Genomic DNA, 20,453 nt, shown 5'->3' on the forward strand with positions numbered 1-20,453 from the left:
TGACAATGGCATGTTTATGGGTTCAACGGTCAGTCCCATTTAGGAACAAACCTATATCTAATTCACTTTGACATATCTGAAGGTTAAAATGATAATTTCTGTCCACATTTAAATCATCAGCTTCTCTGTTTGTCAAAGGATGCGTTAATTATAAATGTAACAAATCAGTGGTGGTGACAGATAGAAAGGGTGGAGATGAAAGAGACTAGGAAATAGAAAAGCTGTCACATTGTGAAACAGTGTGCATGCAAAGAAGATATACTGATGGAACCCAAGAGAGAGGTTGTAGCAACCTGGCGCTGCCTTCCTACTTCCAAAGATTAGTTGAATGTATCACAAGGATTTGGATGCATAATAGATTGTTCTTAATCCCTTTGTCCAGAAAATCTGTGTTTTTTTCATAGCTTGACTTACAAAAGAATGGGTCCCAGCATGTCACAAACTAAGAGATAATTGAAAATGCAAATAGGAAAGATGATTTACTGATGATGCTAATGCTGAATATTTTCACACGTCTGCAGAAATGAATTATAGCTTTAAAAACCTTTTAATTTGCAGTTATAAAAACACCCATCACTGACATTATTACATTTAATTCCTCTGCGTTTTATGTAAAACTGTCGTTGGAGGCTGATTTAAGAAACACAATGACATTTTCGTATCATGATTGGATATTTTGCAGCCCTCCAATCTGACAAAGGGACAAGGCCAGAAATGAATTTCTGTGATGTGGTTGACAATTAACCATATCACTTCCACTGGCTCGTTTTGTACCATCCAGATCTCTCTATTCCAATCAATCATGTTACGGCCATTGGATTGAGATGTCTGTACATTGAGAGATTTGCTTGGGTGAAATCTAATCCATTTGTTTGTCATCCATTCATTGGACTGGGGACCATCATCTTTATTTCCCTCTGACCAAGTCCAATGGTCAGAGGGAAACAGAGATGATGGAATCCACATGTCAATGCTTGTTCAGCAGAGAAGATTTCCCAGCCTGCCAGATCAATACCAGGCTAAGCCCCAATCAGATACTGATCATTTTGACACCATACATGGGCCAATACATTGATAACTGATGTTAGTGGCAGTCCATATAGCAAAGTTTACTTCCAAGGGCTGAATCTTTACAACATCTAACTAAGCCAATGGCATTATGTCTGTTTGGTCCTGTAATCAGTAAGGTAATTTCCATTATGTCACTTTGTCCCTGTATGTTGATGCCTCATTATACAAATTATCCATATTACTGCCATGTTTCAAGTTTGTCTTTTTAAACAAATGAATCCTGTCACTGCCATTGGGTCCTTTGGTCCCTTCAGGGCGCTGCCTCTTCACACAAATGAATCATGTCACTATTTAACTTTTCCTTATGGCAATTGGAACTGGCAAGAAGCTAATTCCTGTGGTGTGTTTACCAATTAGCAATGTCACTGTCATTTGGCCACTTTGTACTGCCAGGGAGCTGTCTTTTAATATCAATTAAGCTAAATCAAATGCTGCTGTCATTGGATTGCTTTTTTTTAGCTGAGGGCTCCTTGTAGTAATTAACCATGTCGTTGCCATTGGGTTAAGCTGCCCATACATGAAAAGAGCCAACTTGGCACTTCAATAGGGACATGTTGTTTCTGCCAGAGATGTCTCTTTATACCTATTAATCATATCACTAAACACTCCTCAACTGGTGTTGAGTGAATCTGTCCCGTTTCGCTTAGACGAAAAATTTCAAAACTTTTTTTGTTGCACAACAATTTTTTTTTGTTGTCATTTTAGTAGCTTACAAGCACAGGCACAACTAATGATACATCTGACCACCAACAGATAATATCTGTGTGCTTTGTATCTCACATTAAAATGAATAAACCATTTATGTGTATGTCATTATATAGACAGTGGGATGGCTCAGATCCCTTTGGTTGAAGTGGGAGGAGGGGAAAGATAAAATGACGTATGCGTTTGTCGTGCATTTCTTTTTTTGTCGCATGTAAATTATTTTTTTTTGTCACGCAAAACGAAACAAGCCACAGGGCAAATTGTTTTATACAGTTTTCAGCAAAACGCAGAAGTTCGCTGTGAACATGTACATGGCAACATTTTTCACTCATCACTTGCCTCCACCTCATTCTTACTACATATTTATAACCTATTAATCATATCAATATGATTCAAACAGTTTTCTCCTATGTGGCATTAAATTTCAACCCTTTAAAAATAACTGGAATTAAGGCACTCTGCACCTCCATGGGGATAATTAAAAAGCTCACTAAATACATCAATACTATTACTTTGAAGGATAAACCCTATGTAAAAGAAAAGTGGTCTAATGACAATGCTGTGTTTAATGGGCTGAAATATTGGTGTATTGTAGCAAACTGACACAGTGATAATGATAGGTCATTTGTCAACATATCACTGTCATTAAAGCATTGGAGGCAAGATTCATTCTGGGACATTGTATTTCATATATGGCTTCTCCAAAGTGTTCTATCAAGTGCTGTGCCAGACAAGTGGAAAAGCTCAGAAATTGCTGTCAGATCCTTATCATCTAAATCAAGGAGGTGATATGAGTACTGAAAATGTTTTAAAAAATACAAGAATGTTTGTTGCCTTTTCAGGCTGTGTAGTCAGCATTTTCCCAGTCTTAGAAAATAAGCCACAGATAAACCTTTTGGGCGCACATTGCAGGATAGATTTTACTATGAAGTCACACAAGCACTTTACATTACATTCAATAACTACTTATGGTATGTCATGAGACTGGATGAGCACAGTTCTTGTAGAGCCCTGACCCTTAATATACACTTTAGCACCCCCAGTCAACAGTGACATCATCAGCCCTGGGAAGTACTGGATAAATTAACCAAGCATTTGTGCTGATGAACCTTGTAAAAAAATATGTGGAAGGCAATACTAAGAAAACATATTGGGGTTATGTAGTAAAAGCCTAATCACCTATATCAGCAGGTAGCATTTACTGGACTCCTGTTTAAAAACAAGCATCTTGATGATTTCTATGGGTTTACTGGGCCTGAACAAACTGTGTGCCTTTTGTTGCATGTAAGGGTTAGTTCTGAATTGTTATGCACTGACTAAACTTTGACGTTATCCATTTCAATATACTTACAATAATACTTACAATAATACAATTATACTTAATTGAGATGGACATCTGATTTCACACCCCATACATTATGTAGACCCCCTTGTGTACATATTACAGTGTTTTAGATGCCTCTAATATTTTTCATTAACATAATGTTTAGCATAAAAAAATGTATTTTGGAAATTAGATACTGGAAATGCCAGTAGTTGTATAAAGATTGCCACTAAAGTGCTGAAATAGGTGCCTGTAGGAATATATGTACATGCAAATATGTATAAAGTAGTATTTCTACTGTATACACAACTGATTATTGCCTTCTTCACAAAAGTGATCAAGAAAACACTAAATTGTTGCAAGAGAACACTTGGTTTTGCAATCAACCAAACTGGGTAGCCATTAAATAGACTGATCTGCACTGGACACTGTTTTTTTATTTGGTCACCATTGGCTTCCAAAAGTCATGCATGATATCTGGCCATATGTCCTTATACCTTGCTTTTTTAATTTGTCAGTTCAACAATCTAGGGAAAAATGGATTGCTTGTTTACAATTCCCTAAGTTTACAGCTTGAGTAAGGTTTTATTTAGAGAATGATGTTTTTTTTAATAGCAAAAGTAAAGCTATTGTAACATAAGTTATGGGAAAATTGCATTCTGAACAAGTTGCAAGAGATTTGCCAAACTGCACTATGTTGCATCCATAATGGTATTGTTACATTCAGCCATAAATGTGTGACTGGAAGGTAGGATCATATGTAGGATACCCACATGTTAAAGTACTTTGAAAACCCAAGGAAAAGCTATCCATTGTACATGCATATATTTTTCTTGTAGTGCTCCCACAACCCCCCTTTTTGGTGTATTTCTTAATAATTTAGACAGTACCTTGCACTTTATAAAAACTAAGCTAGCATAAATCCAGACTAATGGCAAATACATAGTCTTTTTCTACTTAGATGTTTTTAGTATGTATAATTCATGGTGCCCGAATTATGGAAATATTCCATATCCGGAAAACCCCAGGTTCCAAACATATTATTAATTTCTTATTATTCATTTAATGCCACATATAACACAATTTGGACTGGACTGAAACTGATCAATATTGTTTTTCATACAGTAACAGGAAATTTTAGCCAGGGGAGGGCAGTTGATGATTCTGCATAAGGGAACACGTTTGTGTAAGGATATAGATTGGCAAAAGTGTTAAGAGTTTTAAATGGAACAGTTCCATAGTGGGCTGAAGAAACCTGTGGTCTACCACAAGGTTCAATATCTGGCCCTATTCTTTATAGCTTATTTATAAATTATTGGGAAGTGGGTCTGGAAGGTAATCTTTGGAGAAAATACCATATTGTGTGAAGGGATGAAGGCAGAATAGTGCTTTGATTGCAAAGGGATTTAGATACAGTATGTTGGAAAAATGGTCAAGTAAATGGCAGATGACATTAAATGTAGATAAATGACAGGTTTCACTTGTGGGGCTGTGCTGCAATATGCAATCAGATGTGATTGTGCAGCTTACAGGCATGTTTTCTTTGGAATCAGAAAAAAAGTGGTGGAAAAAGGGGCACAGAACATAATTCTGTTCAAATACTTTGGACTACATTTGCAGTGAGATAAGGTAAGGAGGTGTAAAATGTCTAATAATTACTATATTGGTATAAAACCCATTTAAGTGCATACAGTATATTACAACCAGCAACCTTGCTGATTCTGAATCTGTGGTTGTCATTTAAACTGCAGCAGAGTTTATGTTTAGGCAACTTTGTTCTCCTGTTACCACTGTAAATTAGCATATTTTGATATGTTATATTATTGAGGTTAATATGTGCTAGTTTTCTACTTACAGTATGCCACTAGAATACTATAACTGTGCCCTGACAGGAGAGCCCTGACTTTGTGTGAGGGTCATGTGCATTGTATAGTAAATTTTCTACATGTGTATGAAAAGAGTAATTCCTCCAGTACTACATCAGGTATATTTCTTAAGTGTATTTCTATATGAGTTATGACGTGGCATGGGCAACATCTGCCCAGTTACAGTAAACTATAGAAACCAACCAGCAATTAGTTTTGAAGGTCTTGGCTGCTATGGGCACTGAACAGCAGCAACATCTGAATACCCCTTTTATTTCCAAACATGCTAGCCCCAATTAAGAATTTTGAAGGCTATGGTATAAGGAATCGTATGACTCTGATAGCTTGCCAGTGTCATCAGTGTTTGTGTTCATTGTATAACAAAATCTGTTAACACCATTAATGATTCTGCTGCACAATCCAAGTAATCCTACCTTTTTTGCCTTCCTTTCATTACCAAAAAGCTTGGGAGGCAGCAGTAAAACTGTATCTGGGCCTTTTTGCTTATGCCTCTTGTAACTAATCCCAACACTAAACCCATTACTCACTGGAGACAAATCATGGCATTTCCCTCCCTATTACATCTGATCCTGCTTAGCAACTCAATCAGCATTGCTACACCTTCAATCTCTGCCTGCAAACTGGCTTCTTGTATCTTGTTAGGTGTTTCAATGATTAGCATGAAACCCGAATGTATTATATTTCTGACCACAAACCTGAAAAATACAAAAGTTGGGGAGGGCAGAGCAGATGGAGAGGGCCAGAGAGTCTAAGCATAAAAGATGCATGGGTACAGTGTGCCCATTGAGAACATCCACCTGTAGATGACTTCCACTGGACTGAAACTTTGTCCTGTATAGTATATAAACTGGACCTTATTATGATGATAACAATGACCAAATTTAGTTCTATGCATAGTGCCTAATCAATGGCAGGTGTAACATTCTCTTGTATCTTTGTTAGCTACAACATTAGTCTTAGTCATATTAGCATGTGCAGGGCCGCTATTACAAATCACGAGGCCCCAAACAACACTAGCGCCCAAGCCCCACCCCAGATCCCGCCCAAGCCCCACTCCATCCCGCCCAAAGACTACACAGACATCAGCGCTAAAAAAGTAACACCCCACACACAAGTTATAAAAAGCTATTGATGGTCAGGGCCCCCTTATAAGTTAAAAAAAAAACATTGTTGCCACTGCCCCCCTTACTAGTTAAAAAAATATTTTTTTTAAAAAAACATTGTTGCCAGGGCCCCCCTGACAAGTTCGGCTTCGGCTGTTTTCATGGCTTCGGGTCCTTCGGGTGTTCTCAAGGGGGGCCCGGCTCTTTTGAAAATGCCGGGTCCACCTTCATGCCCGGGACACTTGTCCCCCCTGTCCCCCCTGATGGCGATCCTGAGCATGTGCAATGGGAAAATCATTTTGTGTTAGGTGTAATGTTGTTCCATCCATTTCTCAAAGAATGTTATATAAATACATTAGCAGTTTAGCACTGGGTGGAGTAATGAGAAAGGTTGTGCTCACAGGCAGGGGAAGTGAAGGGGTGGAGAGACAACAGCAAGGAATAAAGCTCAGTTCTACCCTGCATTCTGGAATCTCTGTGTAGATTTCGGTATGTGTTCTGCTACACCCTGCACTGGGTCATCACACTAGACTAACCCAAAAATAATGTCAAACTCAGTGAGGGAATTTAAATTCAGGTTTATTTTAAATAAAGGGGAACTATATACACTCCTCTGTATAGTTCTGTGAAAGGAAAGGGAGGATTCCCCACCCATATTTCCCATGGCGAAAATAGAAATGGGCATATTAGATTGTTGATATGACATGGAATGTATCTAAGGCAGTTCATAGGCATACTGCCTCAACTATACAGTTCCTTCCATTGCTTTCTCCTTTGTTTCTTTTTCTATATCTCATTATTTTCTTTTCACCTTAATATCCTGTCTAGCCCTGCTTTTGTTCCCATCATCCCATCATCATTCCCTTTACATTAAACATCCCACATACATAGATCAATATTCTGCTTTATTCATTCATAAATCATAGAAAATAATGAGGCCCTTTAGAGGTTAACAAATGGCCCTTCATAGTATTTATGGGACAGAAATATAATAAGCATGCTTTTTTAATGTCCTACCTTTAGGTTAGAATAAAGGCACCTTTTGCAACATGATACTTGAAGAAAAATAACATTTAGGCCACAACATCCCTAAATCGCCAACAGCTCATGCCAAGAATGTCAGCCTTTAGATATCGCCAGGCTGGCAATTAAATTTAAAATGTATGGCAAATATACAATGTGTATAACTAACATGTATTTCCAAAGGCCCACTGGACTTAGTTTCAGCGCTATGCAAATTCACTAAAATGCGAAGTTGCGCTCAGGGAGGCAAACGGTAGCGAAGTTGCGCTACCGTTACTTCATCCGGCAAATCGAAGTTACGCTAGCAATGCCTAATTTGCATACGGCGCAAAGTTAAAATATAATGGACGTATATGCTGCAGCAAATACATTACACTACACAAGCCCAGGAAATCTTTAAAAGATAAAATAAAGGTGTTATATTGCCCTACACATGTGCCCACTGTATCGTTGAGTTGCCATATGTTAGTAAATGTAGGGGGGAAGGAGGGTACCCCCAAAAAAATGTACGCTATTTTTCATACTATCACCCTTAAAAAAGTAAAAGACGCTAGCGTTTTTGGGACTTAGAAATAATGTCAACTATTTTTGGACAAACTCCTATCTATTGTATTGAACTTCGCCTGGTCTGACCTGGCGAAGTAAAGTCTGGCGCAAGAGGCAACGTTCAGTAAAAGTAATTAGTGTATTAGCGTAGTTACGTCCCTTCGCCATAGCGCAACTTTGTCTGGCATAAGGGTATGAAGTAGAGATAGAGTAGGTCCACTTTGCTAGAGAATTCACGTGAGCACCCGTTAGTAAATCGGCGAAGTAACGAAATGACGTCATGCTGGCGAGTTTGCGCTTGCGTTAGTCGCTTCTCACTTTAGTAAATTTGCCATAATGGAAGATGGCCCTTACATAATTCGGAGCTTTCTGGATAACGGGTTTTCAGATAATGGGTCCCATGCCTGTATATATATATATATATATATATATATATATATATATATATATATATATATATATATATATATATATATATATAAAATATATAAAAAATCTATACCCATGCAATATGGTTCACCTTCCAGCTTTGGTGTGGTTGCATCATAATGTATATCAAGGCAAAGTTGCTCTTTTTTTTAAGAAATCGCCAAACTGGTTTGCATGTATGTGGAAGATTAAGCAAAAATTAATATATTTCCGCAAAACATTTTTCAGACTATAAACAAAGGATACTTAGAGTAATTCCACTGTTTCATGTCACATTCCAGTACATTTTCATATTCTGCTGGGCTGATTCATCTATATTCAAGCCATCTTCGTAGCTCAGCCGTGCAGTAATAAGAACAAATGAATTCTTTGCTTCATTTGATACATGTAGTCACGGCATTTTTGCAACAATATGAACAATAAGAATCCTAATAATATGATCCAGGTCAAACAGTGAATTGTGTCTATTATGTATGTATTCTGTATGTACATGTACATGAGAATTTATGTGCAGAATAATGAGACTGGTTGCTGAGACAAAAAGAGTTTTCTAATATCTGCGATGTGAATTCTTCAAAGCTAGGAATCTCCTAGGCTTCCCACATCACCCTTTGAAAATGAAACAAGTTTAGTCATCTGAATAATCTTCCTATCACAGTATAGATCTACTGCACATCCATTTATAAGTGATTTGTCACTGCCATAATAATAAACATGCTGAGATGTAACCAAGCCAATATACTGTGTTATATTGTTCTTTTGTTTTGTCTTGTTTCCTAACAGCCTCTCTTAAACTTGTTACTCCATGTCATTCTCCCTGTAGCCCCTCCTTTTGTTCAGTAGCCCTACCATTTACTCTTTATATCTTTCTTTACTTCTAAATTCTCAAAAATCCTCCCTGTGGCTCCTCCTATTACTCTGTATAACTCTCCAGTTAAAACTGTCTATAATTTCACATAATCTCTTCAGATTCTGATGTTGACTGCAACCCATCCTATAACTGGTATTGTTTTTTATAGCTCTCACTCCAGTTCCCTATTACTTCATAAAATTCTCACAGTAGCTCTTAGTGGACTATAACATAATCTATAAATCAGGGTGGTTTCCTTTAATAACAGATGCCAATGAAATATGCGGCTTTGATAACTGGGTTAGTAAGTAAAGGGATAGGTTGTAAATCATAACATAAGAATAATAAAGGGGGTGTCAATTCTAGTGTTTTTAAAGTTTTAAATATTTTATTTTACTTTGCTTTCCAACTAAAGCCTTAACTTAGGGATGTAACTTGGTGTCGTTGGGCCCCCACCAGCCACACGTACAGACCCTGCTCCCCTACAATCGAGTTCACCAGGAGTTGATGCAGATAAAGTTGGGCATGGAAGAAGAATCACAGAATACGTGCTGGAATAGGGGAATGGGGAAGGATGGTTCTTACCAGGTCCCCATGCACAGGGTCAGTTCCTCTATAGATATACTTCTACCTCAACTGTATACTGTATGTTTTATTTTCTGCTTATAAAGTATATTATAGTGTAGTATAGTACAGTGTAGTTTATATCACATAAAAATAAAAGTACATTATACTGGCGACTATATCAGGCTGAAAGTTATTAATTTATAACTGATGTCTTTATTTTTTGCCAGTCTGGACGTATCTATTGAATCCAGCAGTTCTATCAGACTATACAGCCAGCCAGAAAATAAAATAATGTGTGCAGTCAAAGCAGAGCAGGAGATGGAAGATTAGAAGCACCGAAAGTGAGCTCTAATATTATGTTGCCGTGATACTGTAATATGGTGCATGTTCTGATTTAGAGCAATATATTGTACAATGCACTGCATATTGTTAGAACCAAGGAAGATAAGTAGAGAGGCAGGGGAGAATGAAGAGTCAGCAGGCAGGAAGTGTCTCAGCTGAAATTCAGAAGGAGACAAAGGAACAATTTCAGCAGCCCATGGGAACTATTTCAGCAGTCTATGTTCTGCTCTTGAGGAGGCAAGTCCTGCTATTTTGAATGACAGAACTGTGCAAAGTACAGCTGAACAAAACTATCCTTCAGGTTTTATAATTGTGATTCTGACGTGTGCTGAGAGTTTGCACCATTTCAGTGGAGAGATGTTCATTGTCTTCGGTACTCATTTGGGTTCAATTGTGGCAATTACATGATATTGCCTTCCCAGCCCAGAAAGCTAGCTATTTGGAACTGAAGGATTTCTGATGTTAGGGAGGAACTCCAAGGTTACCACCTTCTAACTTTGATTGTTGACATTGTAAAAAATGCATTGTGCCATAGTCTGCAGAAACATATAGAACAGTGGTGTCCAAACTTTTTGCAGAGAGGGCCAGATTTGTGAGGTGAAAATGTGCGGGGGCCGACCATTCAGCCTGACATGCGTACCCACCAATTACTTCCCCGGGGCCCATTCTGGACCATTCACCTGCTGGCGTCACAGTCACCTGACTGTCAGACAGAAAGCTCCGCCCATGAATGGGATCGTAACCATACCACCGTAAAGTATAAGTAAAATTCCATGTTTAAAGGAGAATTCAACCTTTCTTAATAGCCCTCTTGTATTTTCTTTCACTAGTAAAGTCAGCTACAGACTATTGTATGTATCCCTGTCTGACCCCCAAATACATTACCAATAGTTGTGTGTACACTCCTGTACAAGCTGCATTGCAAAGACTTGCGCTGCTGCAGAGCCGTTCTCCCCCTCCCCTCTCTTGTCTGAAGCGACGATACAGAAATGCGCCTTTCACCAAGTTTGCGCATTTAAACGCTGGAACCTGAGTGTGAAATCTCACACATGCGCAGTTTCTCTATGGTTTCTCTGCTGAAGCACAGAAGGCAATATGGCCGCCAAGGGGATGCGATGCTTACTGAACAGTGGTGTTTCCAAGAACTGGTTGAGGTATATGCCACACAAAGTTAGCTTTTCAGTTCATAAAGCCCTCAAAACATATACACATGTGGTGACTGAAAGAAAACTTTGTGGAGGTTTGAATTCTTCTTTAAATGAGATGGTGGGTCATATTATTATTACTTTCTTCATGGAGGCTGCGGGCTAGTATAAATTTTAAAATGGGCCTCTTTTTGCCCGTGGGGCGTACTTTGGACTTTTTTATCAGGATACCTGAATTTTTATCCAGATACCTGAAATCCAGAAAGCTCAGAATTATCGTAAGGCCATCTCCCATAGACATTTTAAGCAAATAATTGTAATTCTTTTAAATTATTTCCTTTCCTGTTCAAGGTCAGACTGGGCCGGCGGGACACCAGGAAAAATACCCACCAGCCCAGACCTGCTCTGTCAGGGCCCGAAGGCTCTGTTGTAGTGTGGACCAAGGAGGAGACAACAACACCAAGTTCGCGGTACAAAAGAATTTATCAGAAGAATAGTCGTAATCAGGCAAATGGTCAATACAGGCGGCAAGGATCAGAATCGATGAAACAGGCAAGAAGTTGGTACACGGTTTGCAGAATATCAAGAAATCACACCCAGGAACTATACAAGATAGACCTATAATTGGGCAAGGACAGAAAGGGCACTTGGAATTAAATAGTCCAAAAGTTGGCGCCAAACTTGACGCATTGACGTCATGACGCCGACGCCGGCGTCCACACGTTGGCGTCCTGACGCTGGCTCACATTCTGACGCCGGCGTCCATTCCGTCGCCGGCGACCAATCCTGGGGCGACACGTTTCTGACGCAGTCATATTACGACCAGGAAGAGCCGCATGGTGGAGCAGGAGGTCGCCATCTTGGATGTCCATTACAGTACCCCCCTCCTTAGGGGGGGCCTCAGGACCACCGAGGCTAGGAGAAGAAGGAAAAAGTTTGTGGAACTTACGAACCAGGACAGGTGCATGAACGTCCGAGCTTTTCACCCAAGAACATTCCTCTGGACCGAACCCCTTCCACTCGATAAGATATTGAAGAGAGCCTCGGGAAATACGAGAGTCCAAGATCCTTTTGACTTCAAATTCCTTGTGATCGTCAACCAAAACAGGAGCTGGAGAGGAAGAAGAAGAGGGGCAAGACATAGCAGGTTTAAGCAGGGAAACATGAAAAACATTAGGTATCCGCAGCTCAGGAGGAAGTTGAAGACGAACAGCCACAGGGTTGATGATTTCGATGATAGGGAAGGGGCCGATGAATTTAGGACCAAGCTTGGGTGTAGGGATTTTGAGACGAATGTTGCGTGTGGAAAGAAAAACTTTATCACCAGGACTGTATGGAGGGGAAGAAATCCTTCTTTTATCAGCAAACTTTTTCTGCACCAGGGAACTCTTCTCTAAGTTTGCAGCAGTAGCATGCCAAATAGCCAACATGTGAGCAGCTTGGTCATTAGCCGCAGGCACATTGGTAAGAAGAAAATCTTGGGAAAAAGCCAAAGGATTGAGACCATAAACACAGAAGAAAGGAGACTTTTGGGAAGAAGAATGCAGAGCGTTGTTGTGGGCAAATTCAGCCCAGGGAAGAAGATCCGACCAATCATCCTGGCACAAGGACACATGACAACCAAGAAACTGTTCCAAAGCCTGATTGACCCGTTCTGCGGCTCCATTAGACTGTGGGTGGTAGGCAGAAGAAAATTGAAGGGAAATGTTAAGAGCTTTGCAAAGAGATCTCCAGAACTTGGAAATAAACTGGGAACCCCGATCAGACACAATCTCGGCAGGAAACCCATGGAGACGAAATATGTGTTTGATGAAAAGTTCAGAGAGTTCGGGAGCAGAAGGCAGTTTCCGAAGGGGCGTGAAGTGAGCCATTTTGCTGAATCTGTCGATCACCACCCAGATGACAGTGTGACCAGACGAAACAGGGAGATCGACAATGAAATCCATCGCCAAGTGAGTCCAAGGTCGAGATGGAATGGGAAGTGGCAAGAGTAAACCCTTGGGGGGGGAATGTCCGGACTTGGAAACAGCACAAGTGGAACAGGACAAAACTAAGTCTTTGACATCTTTCCTTAGGGTCGGCCACCAGACCAAACGAGACAGGAGCTCGGTTGTCTTCTTAACCCCTGGATGACCGGCCTGTTTGGAACTGTGAGCTTGGGATAAAATGTCATGACGAAATTCCGGAGGGACAAAGGCAACACCAAGAGGAGTCTCTACAGGAGCCGAAGACTGAGCAGAAAGTAACTGAGAGGCACATGAGGGAAACAAGGCAGCAATAATCTTGGTAGAGGGCACAATGGGTACAGGATCTTCGGGGCAGGAATCTTCAGGAGCAAAGCTTCTGGACAGAGCGTCAGCCTTTCTGTTTCTGGAGCCAGGACGAAAGGTGATAATAAAATTAAAACGAGAAAAGAAAAGTGCCCACCTGGCTTGTCGGGGATTGAGGCGCTTGAGGGATTGGATAAATTCAAGGTTTTTGTGGTCGGTAAAGATTGTCACCGGAATAGAAGAACCCTCAAGCAAATGTCTCCATTCTTCCAAGGCCAACTTAACGGCAAGTAGCTCCCGATTGCCTACATCATAGTTCTGCTCAGGGGAAGAAAATTTTTTGGAGAAAAAGGCACAAGGGTGGAGTTTACCGTCAGAAGAAGATCTTTGAGATAGAACTGCTCCAGCTCCTACATCAGAGGCATCGACTTCAATGAAGAAAGGTTGAAGGGGTTCAGGGTGTCTGAGAATTGGAGCAGAAGAAAAGGCTTCCTTGAGGGTCTTGAAGGCTTCGAGAGCTTGAGGAGGCCAGTGTTGAGGTTTGTTCCCTTTACGGATCAGGGCAAGGATTGGATGGATCTTGGAAGAAAAGTTTTTGATAAATTGTCTATAATAGTTGGCGAAGCCAATAAATCTCTGAACTGCCTTGACGCTGGTAGGAAGGGGCCAATCCAAAATTGCAGAAACTTTGGCGGGGTCCATCTTAAAACCTTGAGGAGAAATGATGTAGCCAAGAAAAGGAATGGAAGAAACTTCGAAGGTGCATTTTTCCAATTTGGATTGTTTTTCCTCAACCTGGAAAGAACTTCACGTACTTGGCAACGATGATCAAAAAGGTTTTTGGAAAAAATAAGAATGTCGTCTAAGTACACGACCACACACTGTCCCAAAAGATCACGAAAAATGTCATTGACCAATTCTTGGAAGACCGCAGGAGCATTGCAAAGACCGAAAGGCATGACGAGATACTCGTAATGGCCATCACGAGTATTAAAAGCGGTCTTCCATTCGTCTCCCTCACGAATCCGAATAAGATTGTAGGCCCCTCGTAGATCCAGCTTAGTGAAGAAACTAGCCCCCTTGAGTTGATCAAAAAGTTCAGAGATGAGAGGAAGAGGATATCTGTTCTTAACGGTGATTTTATTTAACCCCCTGTAGTCAATGCAGGGCCGTAGACTACCGTCTTTCTTTTCAACAAAGAAGAACCCTGCTCCGGCAGGGGAGGTAGAAGGACGAATAAATCCTCTCTGAAGATTCTCCTGGATATAGGACTTCATAGCAGAAGTTTCGGAGGGAGAAAGCGGATAAGTGCGGCCTCGGGGAGGCATGGAGCCGGGTAAAAGTTCGATAGGACAATCATAGGGACGATGAGGTGGGAGAGTCTCAGCGGACTTCTTATCAAAGACATCGGAAAAGGCTTGGTACACAGGAGGGAGAGAAGAACTTGAAGATACTGAAGAAACTTTGACAACAGGAACAGCAGGTAAACAGTTGTGTATACAAAATGGACTCCAACGGGAAATTTGAGAAAAGGACCAGTCAATGACCGGATTATGAACACACAGCCAAGGCAATTCCAGGACAACGGGAGTTGAAGGGCAGTCGATAAGAAGAAAAGACAGTCTTTCCAAATGCATAGTGCCCACTTTGAAGGAGAGTTCTTGAGTAGACTGTGAGATGATGGCAGAAGAAAGGGGACGATCATCAATCGCCAGGACTCGAAGAGGAGTTGCCAAGGGTTGGAGCGGAATGGTATGATTAACAGCAAAGGCACGATCCATGAAGTTGCCAGCAGCACCAGAATCGAGGAAAGCCCGAGAAGAGATCTTCTTGGAGCCGAACTGGATTTGGACAGGAAGAAGAAAGCGTTGAGCAGAGGAATGGGGAGGAGAACAAATTCCACCCAGGTAAGTCTCCCCAAGCTTACCTAGGTTTTGGAGTTTCCCGGCTTCACTGGGCATTCCTGGGCGAAGTGGGCTTTTCCCCCACAGTAGAGGCATAACCCAGCGGCCCTTCTCCGGAGCTTCTCCTGTTCGGAAAGGCGTGCCCGCCCGATCTGCATTGGTTCTTCAGGTGGTAAAGAAGAGGTAGCAGGTGCCGCAGGAGGAGGAGGAGGAGAAAGGTTGGAAGCCGGACTGGGAAGTAAGGGTCTTTGGAAGCGTGGCGCCAGGGTGGGTTGGTACCTGGAAAACTTCCTAGCACGCTCCCTGTCAAGTTCGACCTGGAACTCCCTCTGTCGGGTGTCAACCTTCACAGCCAACGCAACAAGGTCCTCCCATCGGGAAGGAATCTCACGAGAAACAAGATCGTTCTTGATGCACATCGCCAGGCCGTTGTAGAAGGCAGCATGGTATCCGTCATTATTCCACGAAGTTTCTGCCACGAGGGTTCGGAATTCGATGGCATATTCCGGAACAGAACGAGTGCCTTGCTGCAGCTGGAATAAACGAGCCGAGGCAGAAGTAGCCCGACCAGGAGCATCGAAGACTGTGCGAAGATCCTGGATGAAGGCCTTGGCATCATCGATTACCGGATCTTCCTTCTCCCAAAGAGGAGAAGCCCACTCCAGAGCTTTCCCTTGCAGGCGGGTAATAATATAGCCCACTTTAGCTCGCTCTGAGACAAACTGACCTGGAAGCAGGGTGAATTGGATCTCACACTGGTTGATGAAACCACGGCATGATTCCGGATCACCGCTATACAGAGGAGGTGCAGGGATGCGAGGCTCGGAAACCTGGAACGGAGTTGCAGGAACCGGCATAGGGACTGGAGCCACAGGAGATAAAGCAGATAATTTCTCCAGGATTGCTTCAAGTGCCTGGCCGAAGTGGGTTTGCTGGGCTTCATAGGTGTGCATACGGGAAGCCAATCCACGAACGGCTCTGCCGACATCAGTAGGAACTTGGGGCTCCTCAGAGGGGTCTATGGCCCAATTATACTGTCAGGGCCCGAAGGCTCTGTTGTAGTGTGGACCAAGGAGGAGACAACAACACCAAGTTTGCGGTACAAAAGGATTTATCAGAAGAATAGTCGTAATCAGGCAAATGGTCAATACAGGCGGCAAGGATCAGAATCGATGAAACAGGCAAGAAGTCGGTACACGGTTTGCAGAATATCAAGAAATCACACCCAGGAACTATAAAAGATAGACCTATAATTGGGCAAGGACAGAAAGGGCACTTGGAATTAAATAGTCCAAAAGTTGGCGCCAAACTTGACGCATTGACGTCATGACGCCGACGCCGGCGTCCACACGTTGGCGTCCTGATGCCGGCGCACATTCTGACGCCGGCGTCCATTCCGTCGCCGGCAACCAATCCTGGGGCGACACGTTTCTGACGCAGTCATATTACGACCAGGAAGAGCCGCATGGTGGAGCAGGAGGTCGCCATCTTGGATGTCCCGTGGGGTAAGTTCTTTACTTTCCATTACACGCTCCTTGTCATTGCTTCTGCTTCTGGCCAGTTCACACTTTGTACAGGTTACACACCCTCGCGCATGCAGGGGTGGGTACGAGTGCACGTGCATTTGTTTAATGTTTACATGATTTTTAATAGAGTTAAGGTATGGTGACCCAAATTATGGAAAGACTTTTTCCAGGTCCTGAGCATTCCAGATAAGAGATAAACCTGCATATATAAGTTCCAGAGTCTTATGCTAGCTTGAAAAAAAGAGATACAACACACACCAGTTTAATTCTTTCCTCATATAATTATTATTTAGAGCCCTGGTTGTTTGGGAGTAAGATAAAACTCCATATGAATTAAGTCTCAAGGCTGTAAATCCCTCTGACCTCAAAAGCACAATTAGATCATTCCAGGGACCATGCTGTGCTATAAATATATATTAAAGCTACTTATAATACAGTATGTGCTTGTAGCTACATAATTTATGTGAATGGCACCCAATCTCCTTCATACAATCTACTCTATGTGCCTGTACAACCACTTCAGAGGGTTATTTTCACAGTAAATTAAAATAACTTTGCAAGTATACATTTCCTTATTTATTACCCTCTGTGCATTATGTTAAAATAAGTGCTCAACCGCCAACATCCCACCACTTGCTCACCCCCCCTTCCCCTGTTGCTCAGTCTTTATGTCACAAACCCCACCATCAGTAGGTTGGAACAGGTTCCTCACTAGTCACCCTCGTCCCTGCAAATAATAATAGTTGTAATAATAATATACCAACATATTCCACATTTTGTGCATAGAAAAACAGCCAATAACAAATACAAGAGATGTGCCTACCCATTGGCATGTGCCTCTGCTGCCTACCCCATATGTCGAGCCCTGGTATAAAAGTCCTCTATCTTTCAACATTCATTGTTGGAGGATGATGGGAGATGTAGTTGTAGTTGATACATAGCTTAGTCATAATTCATGAACATGGGATGTACTAACCTGAGGGAGGGGGAATGATTTGTATTGCAAATCTGCTTCTACAAAGGTGGTATAACCTTGAGTGTTATTTAATGTCATCTTCCTGGGAGTCTATATTGGATTATCAATGTTGTTTCTAGGATCTTAAAAGGGATAGGCTGCTAAAATCAATTCTTCATGTGTCCAAGTACCTAGCAACAGAGATTTCGCCCCCTCCCTTCTTTCATCTCTCTCCCTTTCTGTCCCTTCTCTTTCTCTCTTTTATTCCCAGACACAGCTTCTGCACAGGGATCTTTGTTCAGCTCTGGAGTCCAGTAAATCAATCTTGTTAGTGCACAGAGTTCAGTTTCATGGAAACTAAAGGTGCTTATGATGTGAGTGAGCCCACTAGCATGATAACCCAGGCTGGGCTGCCTTCACAAACAGTGTAACGGAGAATGAGAGATGGGCAGACACAGAGATCCAGATATAGTGTATTGTGGGTTTGGAGGTGGTGATAGAGATCTATAGCTACATAGATAAGTATAAATAGAAAGACTGAAGTTGGGCACATAATAAATACATAGATTAATAGAAAGTAGACAATTATTATTATTATTATGAACATGCATTTATAAAGAACCAGCATATTCTATAGCATTGTACAATGGAAGGTTGTGAATAGGAAACAATGTAACATTCAGATAATATACTGTACAATACAAGAGGTTAAGAATGCTCCAATCATTACAGTTCCCAATCTAAATAAGCCGGGACAATGAGATGCAAGGTGTGGAGAGATGATAGATGATAGATAGATAGATAGATAGATAGATAGATAGATAGATGGGATCTGTTGTCTGGAAACCCCTTATCCAGAAAGTTCTGAATTATGAGAAGGTCATCTCCCCCTAAACTCCATTTTAATCAAATAATCCATGTTATTAAAATATATTTCACTTTTCTCTGTAATAATAAAACAGTACCTACATGATCTCAACTAAAACATAATTAATCCTTATTGAAGGCAAAACAATCCTATTGGGTTTATTTAATATTTAAATGATTTTTATCAGACTCAAGGTGTGGTGACCCAAATTACACAAAGACTACTTGTCCGGAAAACCCCAGGTCCTGAGCATTCTGGATAACAGGTCCCATACCTGTATATATTTCAAGGTAAATAAAATTAACACTCAGCAGGGAATTCATTTAAGACTTCAGTTGCATGCAATGCAGCCCGTTGAGATTTACTTTAGGGGAACAGTTAATTTTATTTCTAATATGCTATGGGGATATAATTTCGACTGAGATATTTGCTTGGGGTGTGTGTGTATGGGCGGGGCAAGTATATTGTTTCTTGATAAAGGGGCATGGCCCTGAAACGTTGCACTTCCGCATAATAAAAAAAAAGCAAGGGTTTCCCTGCAAGTACAGTACATGCCTTTAGTGCTGGTTTCTCTGTTCCAGACTTAGAGGGAAACCCATAGCCCTTTTTATAAAGTCTATTGTGATATATATATTGTACACATGCAATTTAGATATAAGGGGAATATGCTAGCTTTCAAATTCTGTTATGCTTTCATGTAAGATTTTTTTAATGCTTTCTTGTAATGTTTTGTACAAACGTTATACAAACTATTATGTATCTTTATGTATCTTCATAGAATTATGATTGGCAGATAAGACAATAATACCATTGTGGAAACGGACAAGAGGACTGACTAATAATCTTCTTCACTGGCTAAACCAAAACTTCACTTCCACTAAGCAATGGCCTTAACTGGTCACTTGCTAATTAAATGGATCAATGAAGTTACTCCTATTGTGTGTGGTCATCTTAAATGGGTTTAAATTAGATCAACTTTAACCAATAAAGTCAAACTGTGCAGACAGATGAGACCATAGGGGTCATTTACCAGTGCTAGGAAGGGTGCTTAGTACAAAAACAGGGATCAGCTATCATATCATATATTTTCACATTTGGCACCCTTTGGCATGTGCACCTGTGTGCTAAGGCCCTCGCATTTCACAAGGTGCAAGTTAGGGATTAATATCTTGCCTTATTTTGCCATATTTATACATTTTCATCAGGGGTTTTTTTTTTTTACTTATTTCAGCATTACAGCAACTATTTTTCTGCTTTACATACTAAATTTGGCAATAACTGTGACATTATTAAACAACCATCATTATTTTTCTCCAGTTTGTAGGAAGATGGTTGCCTGTTTATGTATTTTCTCACCTTTATTAGCTTTTATAGTATGCCTTATTAGAAGCTCAATTTGAGCTTCTTTGTGTCATTTCATAGCTGAGGTCCATATCTTAGGTATCTAAGATAAGGAGCTGATTTGTGATTTAATATCTAAGACCATATATATGTGGCATATATATAATGTTAGGTCACCTGAATACACCTTATCCTGTATATTATGAATCCTGTTGTATGAGGACAAACTGATGAGATATACTGCATTTGAAAGATGGCATCTATAAGTAACTTTAGACACTATAGAGACTATCTACAAATGCCGCCCACACAATGGAGATTGCATATTGATGCAATTCATTAAGGCATCTGTGTCTGTAGGGACCCATAGGTCTAATGGCCCCTATGGCTTCATGCCCCTACCAGTGCCTCTTTTCCTTGTTGCTGGGTTAAAACCCATGTAACCATTTGTACTTATTTAAATACCCTGTTCATTGGTCTGTAGGTTGATATCTATATCCTGCATCACTGTAACACAATGCTTTGCAGGGGGAGGTCCTTCCTCTTTGGCCTGCAGCAGTTGATCTGGGTGGATGTCCATTGAGCCTGGATTCAACAA

The sequence above is a fragment of the Xenopus laevis genome, chromosome 8L (genome assembly GCF_017654675.1).
Source record: "Xenopus laevis strain J_2021 chromosome 8L, Xenopus_laevis_v10.1, whole genome shotgun sequence".
Classification (NCBI taxonomy): domain Eukaryota; kingdom Metazoa; phylum Chordata; class Amphibia; order Anura; family Pipidae; genus Xenopus; species Xenopus laevis.